This window comes from Lontra canadensis, unplaced genomic scaffold (genome assembly GCF_010015895.1).
Source record: "Lontra canadensis isolate GAN:19392208 unplaced genomic scaffold, GSC_riverotter_1.0 scaffold8, whole genome shotgun sequence".
Classification (NCBI taxonomy): domain Eukaryota; kingdom Metazoa; phylum Chordata; class Mammalia; order Carnivora; family Mustelidae; genus Lontra; species Lontra canadensis.
In genome coordinates, this window is record NW_022631002.1 from 33,297,405 (window position 1) to 33,311,053 (window position 13,649).

A 13,649-nucleotide genomic window follows, 5' to 3' on the forward strand; every position below is an offset into this window, starting at 1 on the left:
ATCCACAATCAAAAGAAGGCAATTAAGCCCCAACTCAGGAAATACTAATAAATGTGAACAGGCACTTAGAGAAGGGGTTAGACGGGAGATGCCTGGAAGGCTTCCTGGAGGAGGTAAATTCTGAACTGGTTCTCTAAAGAAGGCTCAGAAGCCCGTGGGTGAATAAGAGAACTGGCAGGGCTGGAGGGGAAGACTCAGATGAGGCGAACACTCTAGAGAGAAGCGTGGTTGGAGACACATGCACCTGTGGGCAGGTGGCATAGAAGACTCTGCGGAGACTTGTCACCTGAGCCAGGTGACAAGAAGAGGTTCTTCTCAGCCCTTCTGCCCGACATTCCACTGACTCACAACCTACCAGCACTCAGCACCATCATGCACAGTTCTCCAGGCGGTGGCTTAAGTGCTATTGTCACTGTGCCATCCTCCTCTGGCCCTGGTGGAGTGTCCAGCCAACATTAGGCCTCTTGCTCAGCGTGCTTGGCTGACCTCCAAGCAAGCCGCTGATGTGGGGCTTGTTCCAGAGGTGATTTGCCCCTGCAGCAGGGGTGCGGGAGGAAGTGGGATGGGGCCATAGCCAACCTGAGCCCTGACCTCAGATTTAAACTAGGTGCACCAATCTGCTAAGCCGTGGGGGGAAAAAAAATCCCATTTTTTAAACCAAGTCATAAACGTAACCTAGACCATCTTTAAAACCTCAATGAACCATCTCAGACTAGAAACTTATATATTTTTTTTTTTTCTGAATGAAAGACCTAGCATGGTGGTCTTCCAACATTAGTAAAGATTAGCTTCATCTGGTGGACATGTTCGACCACAGATGGCTGGACCTCACCCAGAGTTTCCCACCCTGTGGGTCTAGGGTGAGGCCCAAGAACTTGTATTTCTAAGGAATTGCCAAGTGGTACTGATGGTCCTGTCCCGGGGATCACTCCTGAGAACCACTAATAGAGATGATCTAGGAGCACCACAATATACTGCAGACCTGAACTGAGCAGCTCTTTGGTTGCTGGTCTTATGAGAACCCGGCTTTGGAATGAGAACCATAACACTGATAATTGTACTCCTTGAGCAGCCACCTCTCATGCTGTGGTTCTTAATCTTCTTGGTTGTTTAAGATTTCCTTTGAAAATCTAGTTTGAAAAATCATGGGAGCCAGTTCCACAGAAAAATGCATGCACACACAGAATTTTACCTGCAGTTTGCTGGGGTTGAGTCCAGACCAATTTCCAGAGCAACAGAAAGCCTGTTATGTAACAATAGGCTGCACCTGTAGTGGAGAGCAGGGTTTCAGGGCTCTCTGCTGTGTGACGTTGAGTTAATAGCTTACCCTCTCTGGGACTTTGAAATGAGGCTCATCAAACCTTCTTTGGATTACCTTCAGAGAATGGGGTCTTTTGGGGGAAACTGGATAACGAATCTTCACTTTTGATAGGAAATTCTATCTTGATTGTTTTAAAATTTTGGCCATGTGTAGATTAAAACACAGGTACACCACACTTGACTCTTGCATTCTAGTCTTCTGAATACATGTACACAGTCTTTTTCATGAAATCCAAATCAATAGCTAATTAAAAATCTTGAAAGCCTATGTGTGGTGCATACAAATGAAATTTTAAAAATCCTCAGCCATGTTAGTTTTTAGTTCCCATGTATACGGCAATGAAATCACACTAAAATGGCAAATAATTCAAGCTAAGTAAATGTGGTATAAATATTAAACACGTACCATCCTCCCTGGTTGTTTGAGACTCAAGTGGGAAAATGTACGTGAAAGAACTTTAGAAACGTGTTGTCTGCACTTAAAGGTTGTTTTGATTGGTAATGCCTATGCCTACGGGGCTCAGAACCCTACCAAGGGCCTCCTATAAGCTCCTTTCTGCGAGTTTCCGAAACCCATTCCCCTCACACTTATTCTCAGGTTGGGTGGGGGGCTCTTCTCTGAGAGAAGCTCAAGTCCTTAACTCTAAATCCTAGTGTGTGTGTGTTTGTGTGTGTACATGTATGTGTGCCTGAGCAGGTGTGTGCATGTGTGTGTGCGTACCTGGGCAAGTGTGTGCACATGTGTGTATGGTCTTTAAGGTGTGAATGTATGCTCCCCATTCCTCCTCTCTCCCTGTCTCTCTGTCCAAACACACACACACACACACACACACACACACACACACACATAAAAACAAGTGAATAATAACAAATGACATGTAAAAGCCGTGAGCTGTCCTTTGCTTGGCCGGCAGGGCCTGTCCCCAAGTTGGTCCTCTTGCCCTGCTTTCCCTAAGTCATCAACAGCTTCTGAGTTTTTTCAGTGAGCTCGTCACCGAGGTCCCAGTGGTCAGTCAGTGACTCCCTGGAAGTTCAATTAGTGTTCACCTCACACAACAAGCAGGTTCTAACAGACTCCAGGTCCCCTGCCCTGAAGTTCTCATCTCCTGCTGTGGTGACGTCCTCAGCCAAGCCGCCCTCATTAAGGTTCCTGGCTGTCCTCACCTGACACTGCCTATCCAGACTGAGTCTGGGAGGTAGATGGAGCATTGGTCTGGGATCCGGGACCCCAGGTCCTAGGCAGGCCCCACTCTGCCTGACTCACGAGCCTTGCTTCACGTGCTTTCCCTCTCTGGGCCTCGGTTTCTCCACATATAAAATGTGAACAGCTGAATTAGACCTATGGTTCTAAGCCTTTTGGGGGAGCTGTGGGGCCCTTTGAAGAGCTAATGAAGCAATGAGGTCCTCTCCCCAGAAAAGCACACATGAACATGCAAGCAAAAATGGTGCATGTTCGATTTTAGGGGTTCAGCAGGACCAAAGTCCCATCCATAAACCCTAAGAGAGCCCTGAGTTGCATTCCAGCACTACCAACTACGCAAGGTGACGGTAAACTCTCTCCTCTCTTCCCCCAGTCCATCTCTCCTCTCTTTCTGCCCCTCAGTGTGGTTAGAGGGATCAAAGAGGCAACAAATGGAGAAATTGAACATGTGAGGTCTGGGTCATATTATCAATACAGAGGCCACGCTATATCTCCTTGTTAACTCCATGATGACGATATCTACCCTTTAATAAACAACTACTTAGTGCCAAATGACGTACTAAGAGCTGTCCTGCATAATCTGATTTAATTTCCAAATTAATCCTCTGAGGGGGTACCATTACCTCCATCTTGCAGGTGAGAAAATGGATCACACAAATTTTAATTACCTTGTCTGAGATCACGCTGTCAGTAAGCGGCAAAGAGCAGATAGGTTTTGACTGAGATAGAAGAGCCAGATAATGGGTTGTCCAGGTTCTCTGTCACGGGGGTGACTTTTAATGCACTGGAAGAAACAGTAAAAGTGATCCCTGGACTGACAGAGCAGGGCATCTACTCGGGGACAGACAGACACACACATGCATGTGCACATATGCACGTACACATTGACACACACACACAGGGACCAAGAAAGCCAAGTTAAACCAGTATAGATGGACACAGAAGTTGAAGCAGCCTTGGGATTGAAGTGCCTAGAAGGACCAGGCAAAGAAGTTAATCAGGGGCAGTTCCTAGAGGAGGAAAAACTGGGCTAAACTTGAAAAAAAAAAAAAAGGAAAAGATAAACATAGTGAAGGACAAAGAGGGGCACTTTCTAGGCAGGAGGACTAGCTGAGACAGAGGGAGCCTGGGGTCATTCCAGTTCGGCAAACATTCACTGAGCATCTACTACGTGCACTCTGCTGCAGTGTGAGAGGTCTTGCCCTTCAGCCACTCAGTGTCTAGTGGGGGTGACAGGAGGCATGCAGCGTTGCCAGTCCATGTGACTCAGGCGCCGAAGGGTTTATAAAGAGCCAAGATGCGGCTTCAGAGCCCATCAGTCCTGGGTTTGAATCCCAGCTCTGTCACTCACTGATTGCATGGTAAACTTGTTAATAAATTTACCTGCGACAGCTTCAATGTTCTCATGTGTAAAATGGAATCAATCACCAGATCTGCCTTGAAGAGCTGTTGAAAGTGTTAACTGGGGAGGCATGGGTGGCTCAGTCAGTTAAACTCTGCATTTCTCCCAGATCATGATCCCAGAGTCCTGGGATCGAGCCCTGCATGGGGCTCCCTGCTCAGTGGGGAGTCTGCTTCTCCCTCTCTGCGTGCCACTCCCCTGCTTTGCGCTCTTTCTCTCTGACAAATAAATAAATATAATGCTTAGGGACACCTGGGTGGCTCAGTCAGGTTAAGTAGCTGCCTTCAGCTCGGGTCATGATCCCGGGATCCTGGGATCAAGTTCCGCATTGGGCTCCTAGCTCACTGGGGAGCCTGCTTCTCTTTCTCCCTCTGCCTGCCACTCTGCCTACTTGTGCGTGCGCTCTCTCGCTCTCTGTCAAATAATTAAATAGAATCTTTAAAAAAAAAAAAAAAAAAGGAAAGCGTTAACTGAGATAATGTTTCTGGAGGTCTTAGTATAGTACTGACCAAGAACAAGCACTAAATGGTCGTTACTTTTATAGGCCTCATCATTTACAACTGTAATAAAGTTATTAGCATGATGCCCGGCACATACTAGATACTTAAGTGTTAGTGTCTGTTCATTCAAGATAAAAAAAAAAAAATTGCTTTATTGTATCAGAGGGGAAACGGAGAGTGTCTGCTTGGCTCCTTTGACTGATGTCCGGGGAGCGAATCGCACAGTTCTTTAGAAGAGAGGCAACGTGCTAATGAACTGTACGGGTTTGGAGAACTGGACACTCATCAGTGACAACCAGTAACTCTGACAGGTGAAATTGAATGCTTAGAACATTTCACTTGATTCCTTTCAAACACACACAGAGAGACGGGCCTACATCTCGGCTTTTTCCTTAATTGGTCACATTTTGAAGCATGCTGCTTACTTGTGACCCCGGAGTTAATAAACAGCCAGTCGGAGCCCTCACTATATCGAAAGCAGTTTACAGGAAAGAGATTTGCTGGATGCCAACAATCATCCGCTGGGGTTTTAGAGCAAATTACCCATCCATCAATTTCTCTTCTCCTAGGAGGTATTGTTTCTGGCCAAGGGATCCTTGCTAGAAGTGAGATCAATAAATAGAAATTCAAATTTACTCTAAAGACACCTAAAATACAACATGTCCCCAAAGGGCTCCATTTCCTTACCCTCCCCCGCAAAGCGAGTCTCCCTCCTGCCTCGGACGGAGGGTGAGGTTGGCACCAGGCCGTAGGCTCAGCATCTTCCTTGCCACCTCCCTCACACCCCACCTTTAATCAATCTCCAAATCTGATGATTCCCCTTCTGAGATGTCTCTCCACTCCCATTCCCACAGCCCTAGACCCTCGTCTGGTGCTAATGAGACACCTGCCATTGTCTCCTAACGGCTCCCCCTGCCGCCATTCAAGCTCCCTTTCAAGCTATTCTCTGTGTGGTTGCAAAGCAGATCCTTCTAAAATGCAAATTCAGTCCCATCACGCTTAGATTAAAACTTTCCAAAGGCTCCCTGTTAACTTCAGGATAAAGTCTCAGCTTCATATGATGGCAAGCAAGGTGCTTCAACATCCCAAAGCTGCCTACCTTCCTGCCTCCCTGTTCCCTTTCCTCTGCTATGATAGATGCTTCAGCAGGACCAAAGGCCCTAAAAAGACTCCTGGCTCTGCCCAGCTATGTGTCCAGTCCTGGAGGCCCTCCTTTCCTTGTTGGCCTGGAAACTTCATCCCGTGCCCTCCTGCAAAGCTCCATGCTGACATTATTACCTGTGTGAAGCCTTCTGCAGCAGCCGTCTCTCATAGAAATAGAGTTTATCATCCCGTCTTGTAACAATGTGAATATATTTCAATTGTGGAATACATGTCACTGTATTAAAACTCCTTATATTCAAGCCTGCTCTTTATTCCAAAATGAGGACAAGGTGATGTCAGGATCCTTGTATCTCTCTATCCAAAGTGCAAGCCCAAGCGGGCTTCATGTGGATAATTTCATTTCACCTTCACAATAGTCCTATTAGGTGGGTACTATTACTGTTTCCGTTTTACACAGAAAGAAACTGAGGCTTGGAGAGATTAGGCAGATTGTACAAGATCACACAGGCAGGAAGTATGAGTCGCAGACTTGAACTCAGGGCTGAGTGACTCAAAAGGGCTCAAGAAACACTGGTTTCTGGGGCACCTGGGTGGCTCATTGGGTTAAAGCCTCTGCCTGCTGCTCAGGTCATGATCCCAGGGTCCTGGGGTCAGGACCCATCGGGCTCTCTGCTCAGCAGGGAGCCTGCTTCCCCTCCCCCACCTCTGCCTGCCTCTCTGCCTACTTGTGATCTCTGTCAAATAAATAAATAAATAAATAAATAAATAAATAAATAAATAAAATCTTTAAAAAAAAAAAAAAAGAAAGAAACACTGGTTTCTTTACTGGATGTTAATCGGGTACTCGCTCTTTTAAATCATATCCTCCCTAACCTGAAAACACATTTAGAGCAAGAGCCTAAAAGACCCTGATGGGAATTTTCGGGGGTATATTTAGTGTATCAAGGGAGTCTACGTACATGAGCTTTTTCAAAACAAAACTCACATGAACATGCAGTCATGCAAACAGCCTGAATTTAGAGAACCCAGGTTCTGAACAACTATGATCATTTTGTTGCATAACCTTCCTCAAGCCAAAAGCTTCAGGTGCCTGAAGCTGGAATGGTGGGACCAGCGGGCTGTGAGTGGGGGCAGTGACAGCGTCCGCTTCAAGCAGTAGCTATAAAATTACAAGATTGCATTCACTGACCATTGACAATTGTGCTAAGCACGCGGCGACTTGGCTGTCCGATAACTTGCCCAGGGTTGCACTGTGCCAGCAAGCAGCAGAGCTAGTACTAAACCCCATATCCACCTGAGGCCAGAGCTCAGGCTCTGGCCACTATTGCACGACTACTACACACTCTTGCACCTTATGGCATACTAAGAATTAAGCAATTTCAGGAGCTGGAAGGGACCCCCAAGGTGGAGCTTCTGGGGTCCAAATGCTCTGGCCAGGCCATGTGATGAATGTGTCATGTGCACTGGGACTGTGAAGACCATTGCAACCAGGGAGCAAGGGTCCAACTGCCTACGTGAGCCTGACGTCTCATCTTCTGTGCTAAAAACTTTACTTCCACCAACAAGGACTAAGACCTCCTCAGCATCTTCAGGAAGGTAGTAGAAGCCAAAAAGAGGTCAAGGGAACAGGAAACCTCTGTATTCTTGACCAAAACAAAACAAATTAAAAAATTCCTGACGCTTCTCCCAGCGTGGCACTGAAAGAGTTAACCTGAAACTGCCTCTATGATGAATGGCTATAATACTGTCTATGTAATGGGTTTCCTATTTAAATTTTGTGAGGATTTAATCAGTTGGGCGCAGCTGTGCAAGCTGCACCATAAACTATGTTGAAAAATATGTAGACATATACATTTATCTGCTACAAATTAAGCTCACTTAGAGGTGGTCTTAATGGCCCATGTAGCCATCATTACAAGCATAAATTCTAAACTGTCTGTTTCCAGTGAATTTGCTTTGAGAAAAAAATTAATGCTCATCCTTAGCAGAGCACAGTAATAAATGAAAGGACCCTTAATTTGCAAAGCGCTAATAGACCGGCCATTTTTCATTAGGAACCCCACACTGGATCGTGTATGACAGGGTGGCTTCATGGGGGATTCCGCTGCCCAGGCTGGGGAGGGATGGGCACGCCTTTCTGGAGCCCTGCCCTCTGTGGTCTACCTGATCTGCTCAGAGGAAGACCGAAATCCTGGTTCTAAGGAGAGGCTGTTGCCCACATGCCCATCAGTTTGGGCAGCGCCCTTTCATCCAGGGAGACACACCAGGCTTTGCTCAGCACACAGACAGCCCAACAGTTAGCACACATCTTGGTGCTAATGAGAATCTATAGCAAATAAAAGTTCTGCCCCCTCTCTTAGGTCCCAGGACTAGAAAGGGGACAAGACGGCAGAGTTTGAGTCCCAGCCTGCTATTTTGGCACAGTCTCATCTTGGCAACTCCCTTCTCCTTGCGGAAACTGAGAGCTGCCAGTTTGTAAGACATTCTCTTTTCTCATATCTCAGTTGATCCTCAGTTTACTTATAACATCCCTAGGAGGGAGGTACCATTATTTCCCCCACTTTAAATATGGTGACCAGCCCTGGACAGGGGTGTGACAAGAGAAGCACCTAGATGTAAAGTTCGGGAAATCATTCACTCTCAGGTCTCTGCAAGTGCCAAGTCTACATTTGCATGACCCTGACATTGAATGGCTCCTTTCAAGTTTTCCTAAACTTTGCTGTTGAAGTGCCACTCTTGTGTCACCCTAGTCCCACTCCTGGATGGGGACCCCAAGGCACAAAGAAACTGAGTGACTTGCCCAAGGACATATAAGTGCCACATGAGAGAGCTAGAGTCTAATTCATAGCCAGCTAACTCTAAATTCCATATCTTTTCCATGTGCCCAATGATGCCCATTTAAATTGAGAAGTTTGGTTTTATTCAGCCTATCATGGGCACTTAATGTGAGTCAAGCTGTATAGCAGAAGCTTTGACATATTTGCCCTGTCTCATTTTGGGGTTACACTAGAAAGTAGCAGAAGGGGGCTCCTGAGTGGCTCTGCTGGTTGAGCATCTGACGCTTGATTTCCCCTTGGGTCATGATCTCAGGGACGTGGGATAGAGCCCAGCACTGGGCTGCATCTGTGCTCAGCACAGAGTCTGCTTATCTCTCTCCCCCCTCCCTGCCCCTTCCACTCTCTCTCTCTCTGGCTCCCCCTCTCTCTCTAAAATAAATAACACATAAAAATGTTTAAAAAAAAAAAAAAAGGAAGCTGTGAAAGGATTAAAACACTGAAAATCAGAATTTAAAGCAAGCAAACAAACGAGCCTATTGAAGCCTGACCAGTGATGAAGACAGCACTGCTCTCCCAGGAGTGTCCTGAGTGGCATGCTAGATAACTCCTTTCCTGACCTAGGAGACATCTCCCAGAGCTCTTACCCTCTGCATCTGGCCACTGGACCAGCCTCCTTATTTGAGACAAGTCATCAAATGCGGAGACAAGTTATTTCTCCTCTAAGCCCACTCTAGGAAGGCTTCAGCATGCCCTGCACCATTTCCATAGCAAGCACCAGGGGAGGAGAATAAATCTTTGCAGATCTGGCCTGCGGTTCTGCACAATTTAACAATTGACAAGATTGTGGAAACGCACAAGTGTCGTTACTGAGTTAGCATCATTGCTTTGAAACAGATGATGAAATTAGAAGCAGCCAAATAGAGGCGCTTGCCCCCCATGCTGAGTGTCTGGGGAAGGTGATCATGGGAAGCTGCACTTACCCTATCCCTGGACGGGTTCCAGCGGGTGGCGTCCACACAGGACAGTCTCAGTGGGCACTGGACAGACTGTGGGAGTGGGGAGCCAAGCACAGTTTTGGAGTTCACATACAGAGAAGACCAGGCTGACACCCTGACAGATTGCACTTATATTTAAAGTTAAATATATGGCTGGACATTTCACAGATACTAAAATGTTTTACAGCAAGTAGGGGTGGAACTCATCTGAACCCATGCCTGATGCTAGGGGCCTCTTTTCTGCGCTAGCAGTTTCTAAGCCAGCTCCCCTCTGCTCATGGAACCCCTCATCTGACTCACCTGATGTCATTTCCTCTAGAATGCTCTCTCTGGTGCTTTATCCTGCTCCAGATTGATTAGAAGTCGCTTGTGGCATTCTCAGAACGCCTGCAAGGTACAACTCTGCCCTCATTTCAGCACTTCCTGCATGAGGTCTGTCCCCCATGCAGCCCTGGGAGGGCAAAGGAAACAGTGATTCACCCACTGAAGCTGCTCATTTCCTAGATCTAACCACCAAGTAGAGCTTATAACAAATAATGGTAATAATCAGTAATGGTCAACACCAGGGTTTCCCAAACTTCAAGGTGTATAAACCTGGCTTAAATCATGATTCTGATTCACCTGGTCTGATAATTGGCATTTCCAACAAGTTCCCAGGTGAGGTCCATGCTGCTGAACCAGGGACTACCCTTTGAACCTGGAGGGTCTATGTTACCATGTCAGGCTTGCATGTGGACTGGATAAGTCCAGAGAGATGGGACCCCACCCAACTCTAATCTACTGAAACGAGGTGGTCAGGCTGCCTGAAATCTCTCTTTCATTTTTTCAGAGCAGATGGGCAGTCAGCACACACTAGCCCTAAAGAACATTTAACTGGATGTTCTAAGAGATAAATTTTACCTCAAAAGAGAGGCTGATACACAGGTTGGGTTTTGGGGGATGGGGAGGTCCCACTGAACGTGAGGGCCAGCATAGCCCTGCTGTGACATGCCCAGGCTCTGGGCCAGCCTGTGTGGTTTGTGTCCTGACTGTCACTTATAGCCTGTGGGGCCCTAGGCAGGTTACTCAACCTCCCTGTGCCTCAGATGCCCCATGTTTAACATGGAGATCATTATAACCCGTCCTCAGTGCAGTTGGTGAGGGCTGGCCAAGAAAACATACTCGGGTTGGTTCCTAGCACTAGAGCAATGTCATTTGTTACTTAATGCACAAATGGAGACCTGTCTCTGCCTTACCCCAGAAGAATAACTTCAGGGCAGTGCTCGAAGCCCAAACTGGAGACCTTGGAGGCCAAGAACGTCGTCACTATTGGAAAAAGCTGCAGGCCCAAAGTGGAGTCAGTTGCCCCTGGGAGAGCAAACCCAGACTTACTTGCAGTTCCAGCCTCTTGTATGTGTGGAATTTTAAGCCAATCAATACGGATTTTTTGGGTCCACACCAAGGAGGTTATCTGCCACTTAGGCTCTCTCCATCCCCCAAAAGGGAGATGAGGTCATCTGCATGCTAAGAACCCCCAGCCATGGCCTCTAAAGGAAGGCAACCCACCCTGAAGCAAACCGTTCTTTTCTTTTGTAATAACTTCCCTGCCCCACCCTCTCTCTTACAACAACCTTCCACTTTGTATGATTCCTGAGAGCTCCTTTCGAAGTGCTGGATGGGCTGCTGCCCCATTCATGAATCCCTTCATAAAGCCAGTTAGATCTTCAGATTTATTTGATTGAATTTTGTTTGTTTAACACTACCCAGATGTTACCATTTAAATGGCAGAGTCATCTGCCTGTAATAACTCTTGAAAAAGAGACTTGTTCCCATGTCGACACATGGAGATCTAAATTGGAGCTGCGAATCTCCCTCACAAAGGCCAGGTGCCAGGAGAGCTCTGTGGTGCCTGACGCACTGTACAGGTCACCTTGCCCGGCCGGAGCCCGGCCTCACCTTCTGTGGAACCCCCAGAACCTTCATGTCCCCTGGGACCATCACTTTCCAGGTATCTCCATCTCTTCCCACAGAGTCTGTTTCCTAATTTGGCAAAATATAGCATTTTGAAACTGAGTGTTTCTGATGTGGGAAACAAAGGCAGAAGAAAAATTATTAAATTTCCTTACTACCTACAGCCCCTTGACAATTCCTTGAAATGGGCAGCATGACATTCTTTTAGGGACTCAACTGCCTCTTTATTAAGACATCGCTAAGGGCAAAAGACAATCCTAGCCCGACCATCCCAACCCCCAAGATTTTGTAAGTCTACTTTAACATACAAAAATTCCTTTAGAAATTCCATTATCTCTAAATCCCCCAAGATACAAGCTGGCAATCACCCCCCAAGCATATAGCCCTCCAATATACATCTGAAGGGTGTCATGACGAAGGTTTTGTTAGACAGTAATAAATGACCTTTTCCCAACAATTGTTAGCCCCGTGAAGGTCCTGGAAACCTTCCTTCCAAAAATTCGAGACATAGGCTATCCCTAACCCCCGCCACCCCCAACCTCATGACCCTGGTGCAGTTCTTTCTGCCCACGGGTCCTGTCCTTCTACTTCAATAAAACCACCTTTTTGCACCAAAGATGTCTCAAGAATTCTTTCTTGGCCATCACCTTTGAACTCTAATACTCTTTCCTATATGACCAGACGGAAGAAGATTCTCTCCAATTTCATACCAGATGGACAATGGCAGGTGTGATATTGTCGTTCATAAAAAAAGACTTACTTGGTCATTCAGAAGACCAAAATTTATTTCTCAGGTATATCTGGTCTTTGGCCATAGTTTCTGGCTCAGAGCTCCCAAAACCCTCAGAATTTTCTGAGTGATAAGAGCAATGGGAACATTTTTTGTTAGAACTCTTTGTCTTGTCTTCATGCCTAAAATCACATCAGAGCCATAAAAGTAATGTGAGTGTCTTGTTATTCATAATCTAACTTTCCACCATAACTGGGGTATGTAAAGAGGTGATTTTGAGAAAGCACCAAAGGACAGGGACTGGTTGACAAAGAAACCAATCACAGAGGGTTGGGATTTTTCAGTCCCACCCCCTGATGTCCAGAGAGGGGAGGAAGCTGGAAGTTGAATCAATCACCGATAGCCAATGATCAAGCCTATGTGATGCCTATATGATGAAGCCTCCATAAAAACCCCAAAGGACACGGTTTGGAGAGCTTCCGGGTTGGGGAACCAGAATGCTGTCAAGTGCAACCGTGCCAGGCCTCAAACTCCACAAAGACAGAAGCTTCTTTGTTTGGGACCTCACCCTATGCATCTCCTCATGACTGTTAATCTTTCAATATTTGTTATAAACTGGTAATCTAGTGAGTACGCTAGTTTCCCGAGTTCTATGATCTATTCTAGCAAATTAATTGAACCCAAGGAGGGGAGGGGGTAGGAACCTCTGATTTCTAGCCAGCTGGTCAGAAGCACAGGTGACAACCTGGACTTGTGACTGGCATCTGAAGCAGAGGGCGGTCTTGTGGGACGGATCCCATAAGATGTGGAATCTGATGCCATCTCCAGGTAGATAGTGTCAGAATTGAGTTGGATTGTAGGATACCCAGCTGGTGGCAGAGAATTGTTTGCTGGTGTTGGGGGAGACTCCACTCCTGTCATGTCTGAATCAGTGATCAGACCCTCTAGCTGTACACAACAAAGCAGAAAGGTGAGTCCTTCCCAAAGAGGAACAGCTACGTCACTTCCGGGTTAAAATAATTGAGTCAACCCCTGTTAATACAGTATTTCTTACCTGGCCTTAAGAAATTTTCTTCCTCAAACACTCCAGGAAGAGAGACCCCGGTGCTCTCCAACTCATGGGCATACTCTTGTCTCATTCTCAATCCAGGGTCTTCTCTCAAGCTATTCCCTCTGAGTTATGCATGGCTTGGTCATTCTCACCCCTATGGTCTTGCCTTGTATACTCCCTTCTCGGGCTTTACCAGATGCCAAGATGCTCAGATGTAGCCCCACCATCAGTCTTTCTCAGAACACCCTGCTTATTTCCTGTACAACACTTGCCACTACTTCTAGTTGCATGTTTTTGTATGTTTACTTATGTTTTGTCTATTTCCCTGGATAGGCTGTAAATGCCATGAGGGCAGGGCCACACCTGTTTTACTCACTGCCCCATCCCTGGCACGTGGCTCTCAGTCATAATGGGTGATGTGTACTGTTTCCTCCCTCCACGCTCACACTTTCTCAAGGGATTTTCCCTGCTTTATCCCCTCCTTTCTTTCCCTTTTCCCAACCCTCCTTTGAGGTCCAATTATTAGACCCATTTTTATAAACAAGGAAACCAGAGACATTCAGTAACTCATTCAAGGTCACCCAAGAAGTAGTAGATCCCTCAGCCTTTCCAGGTTAGG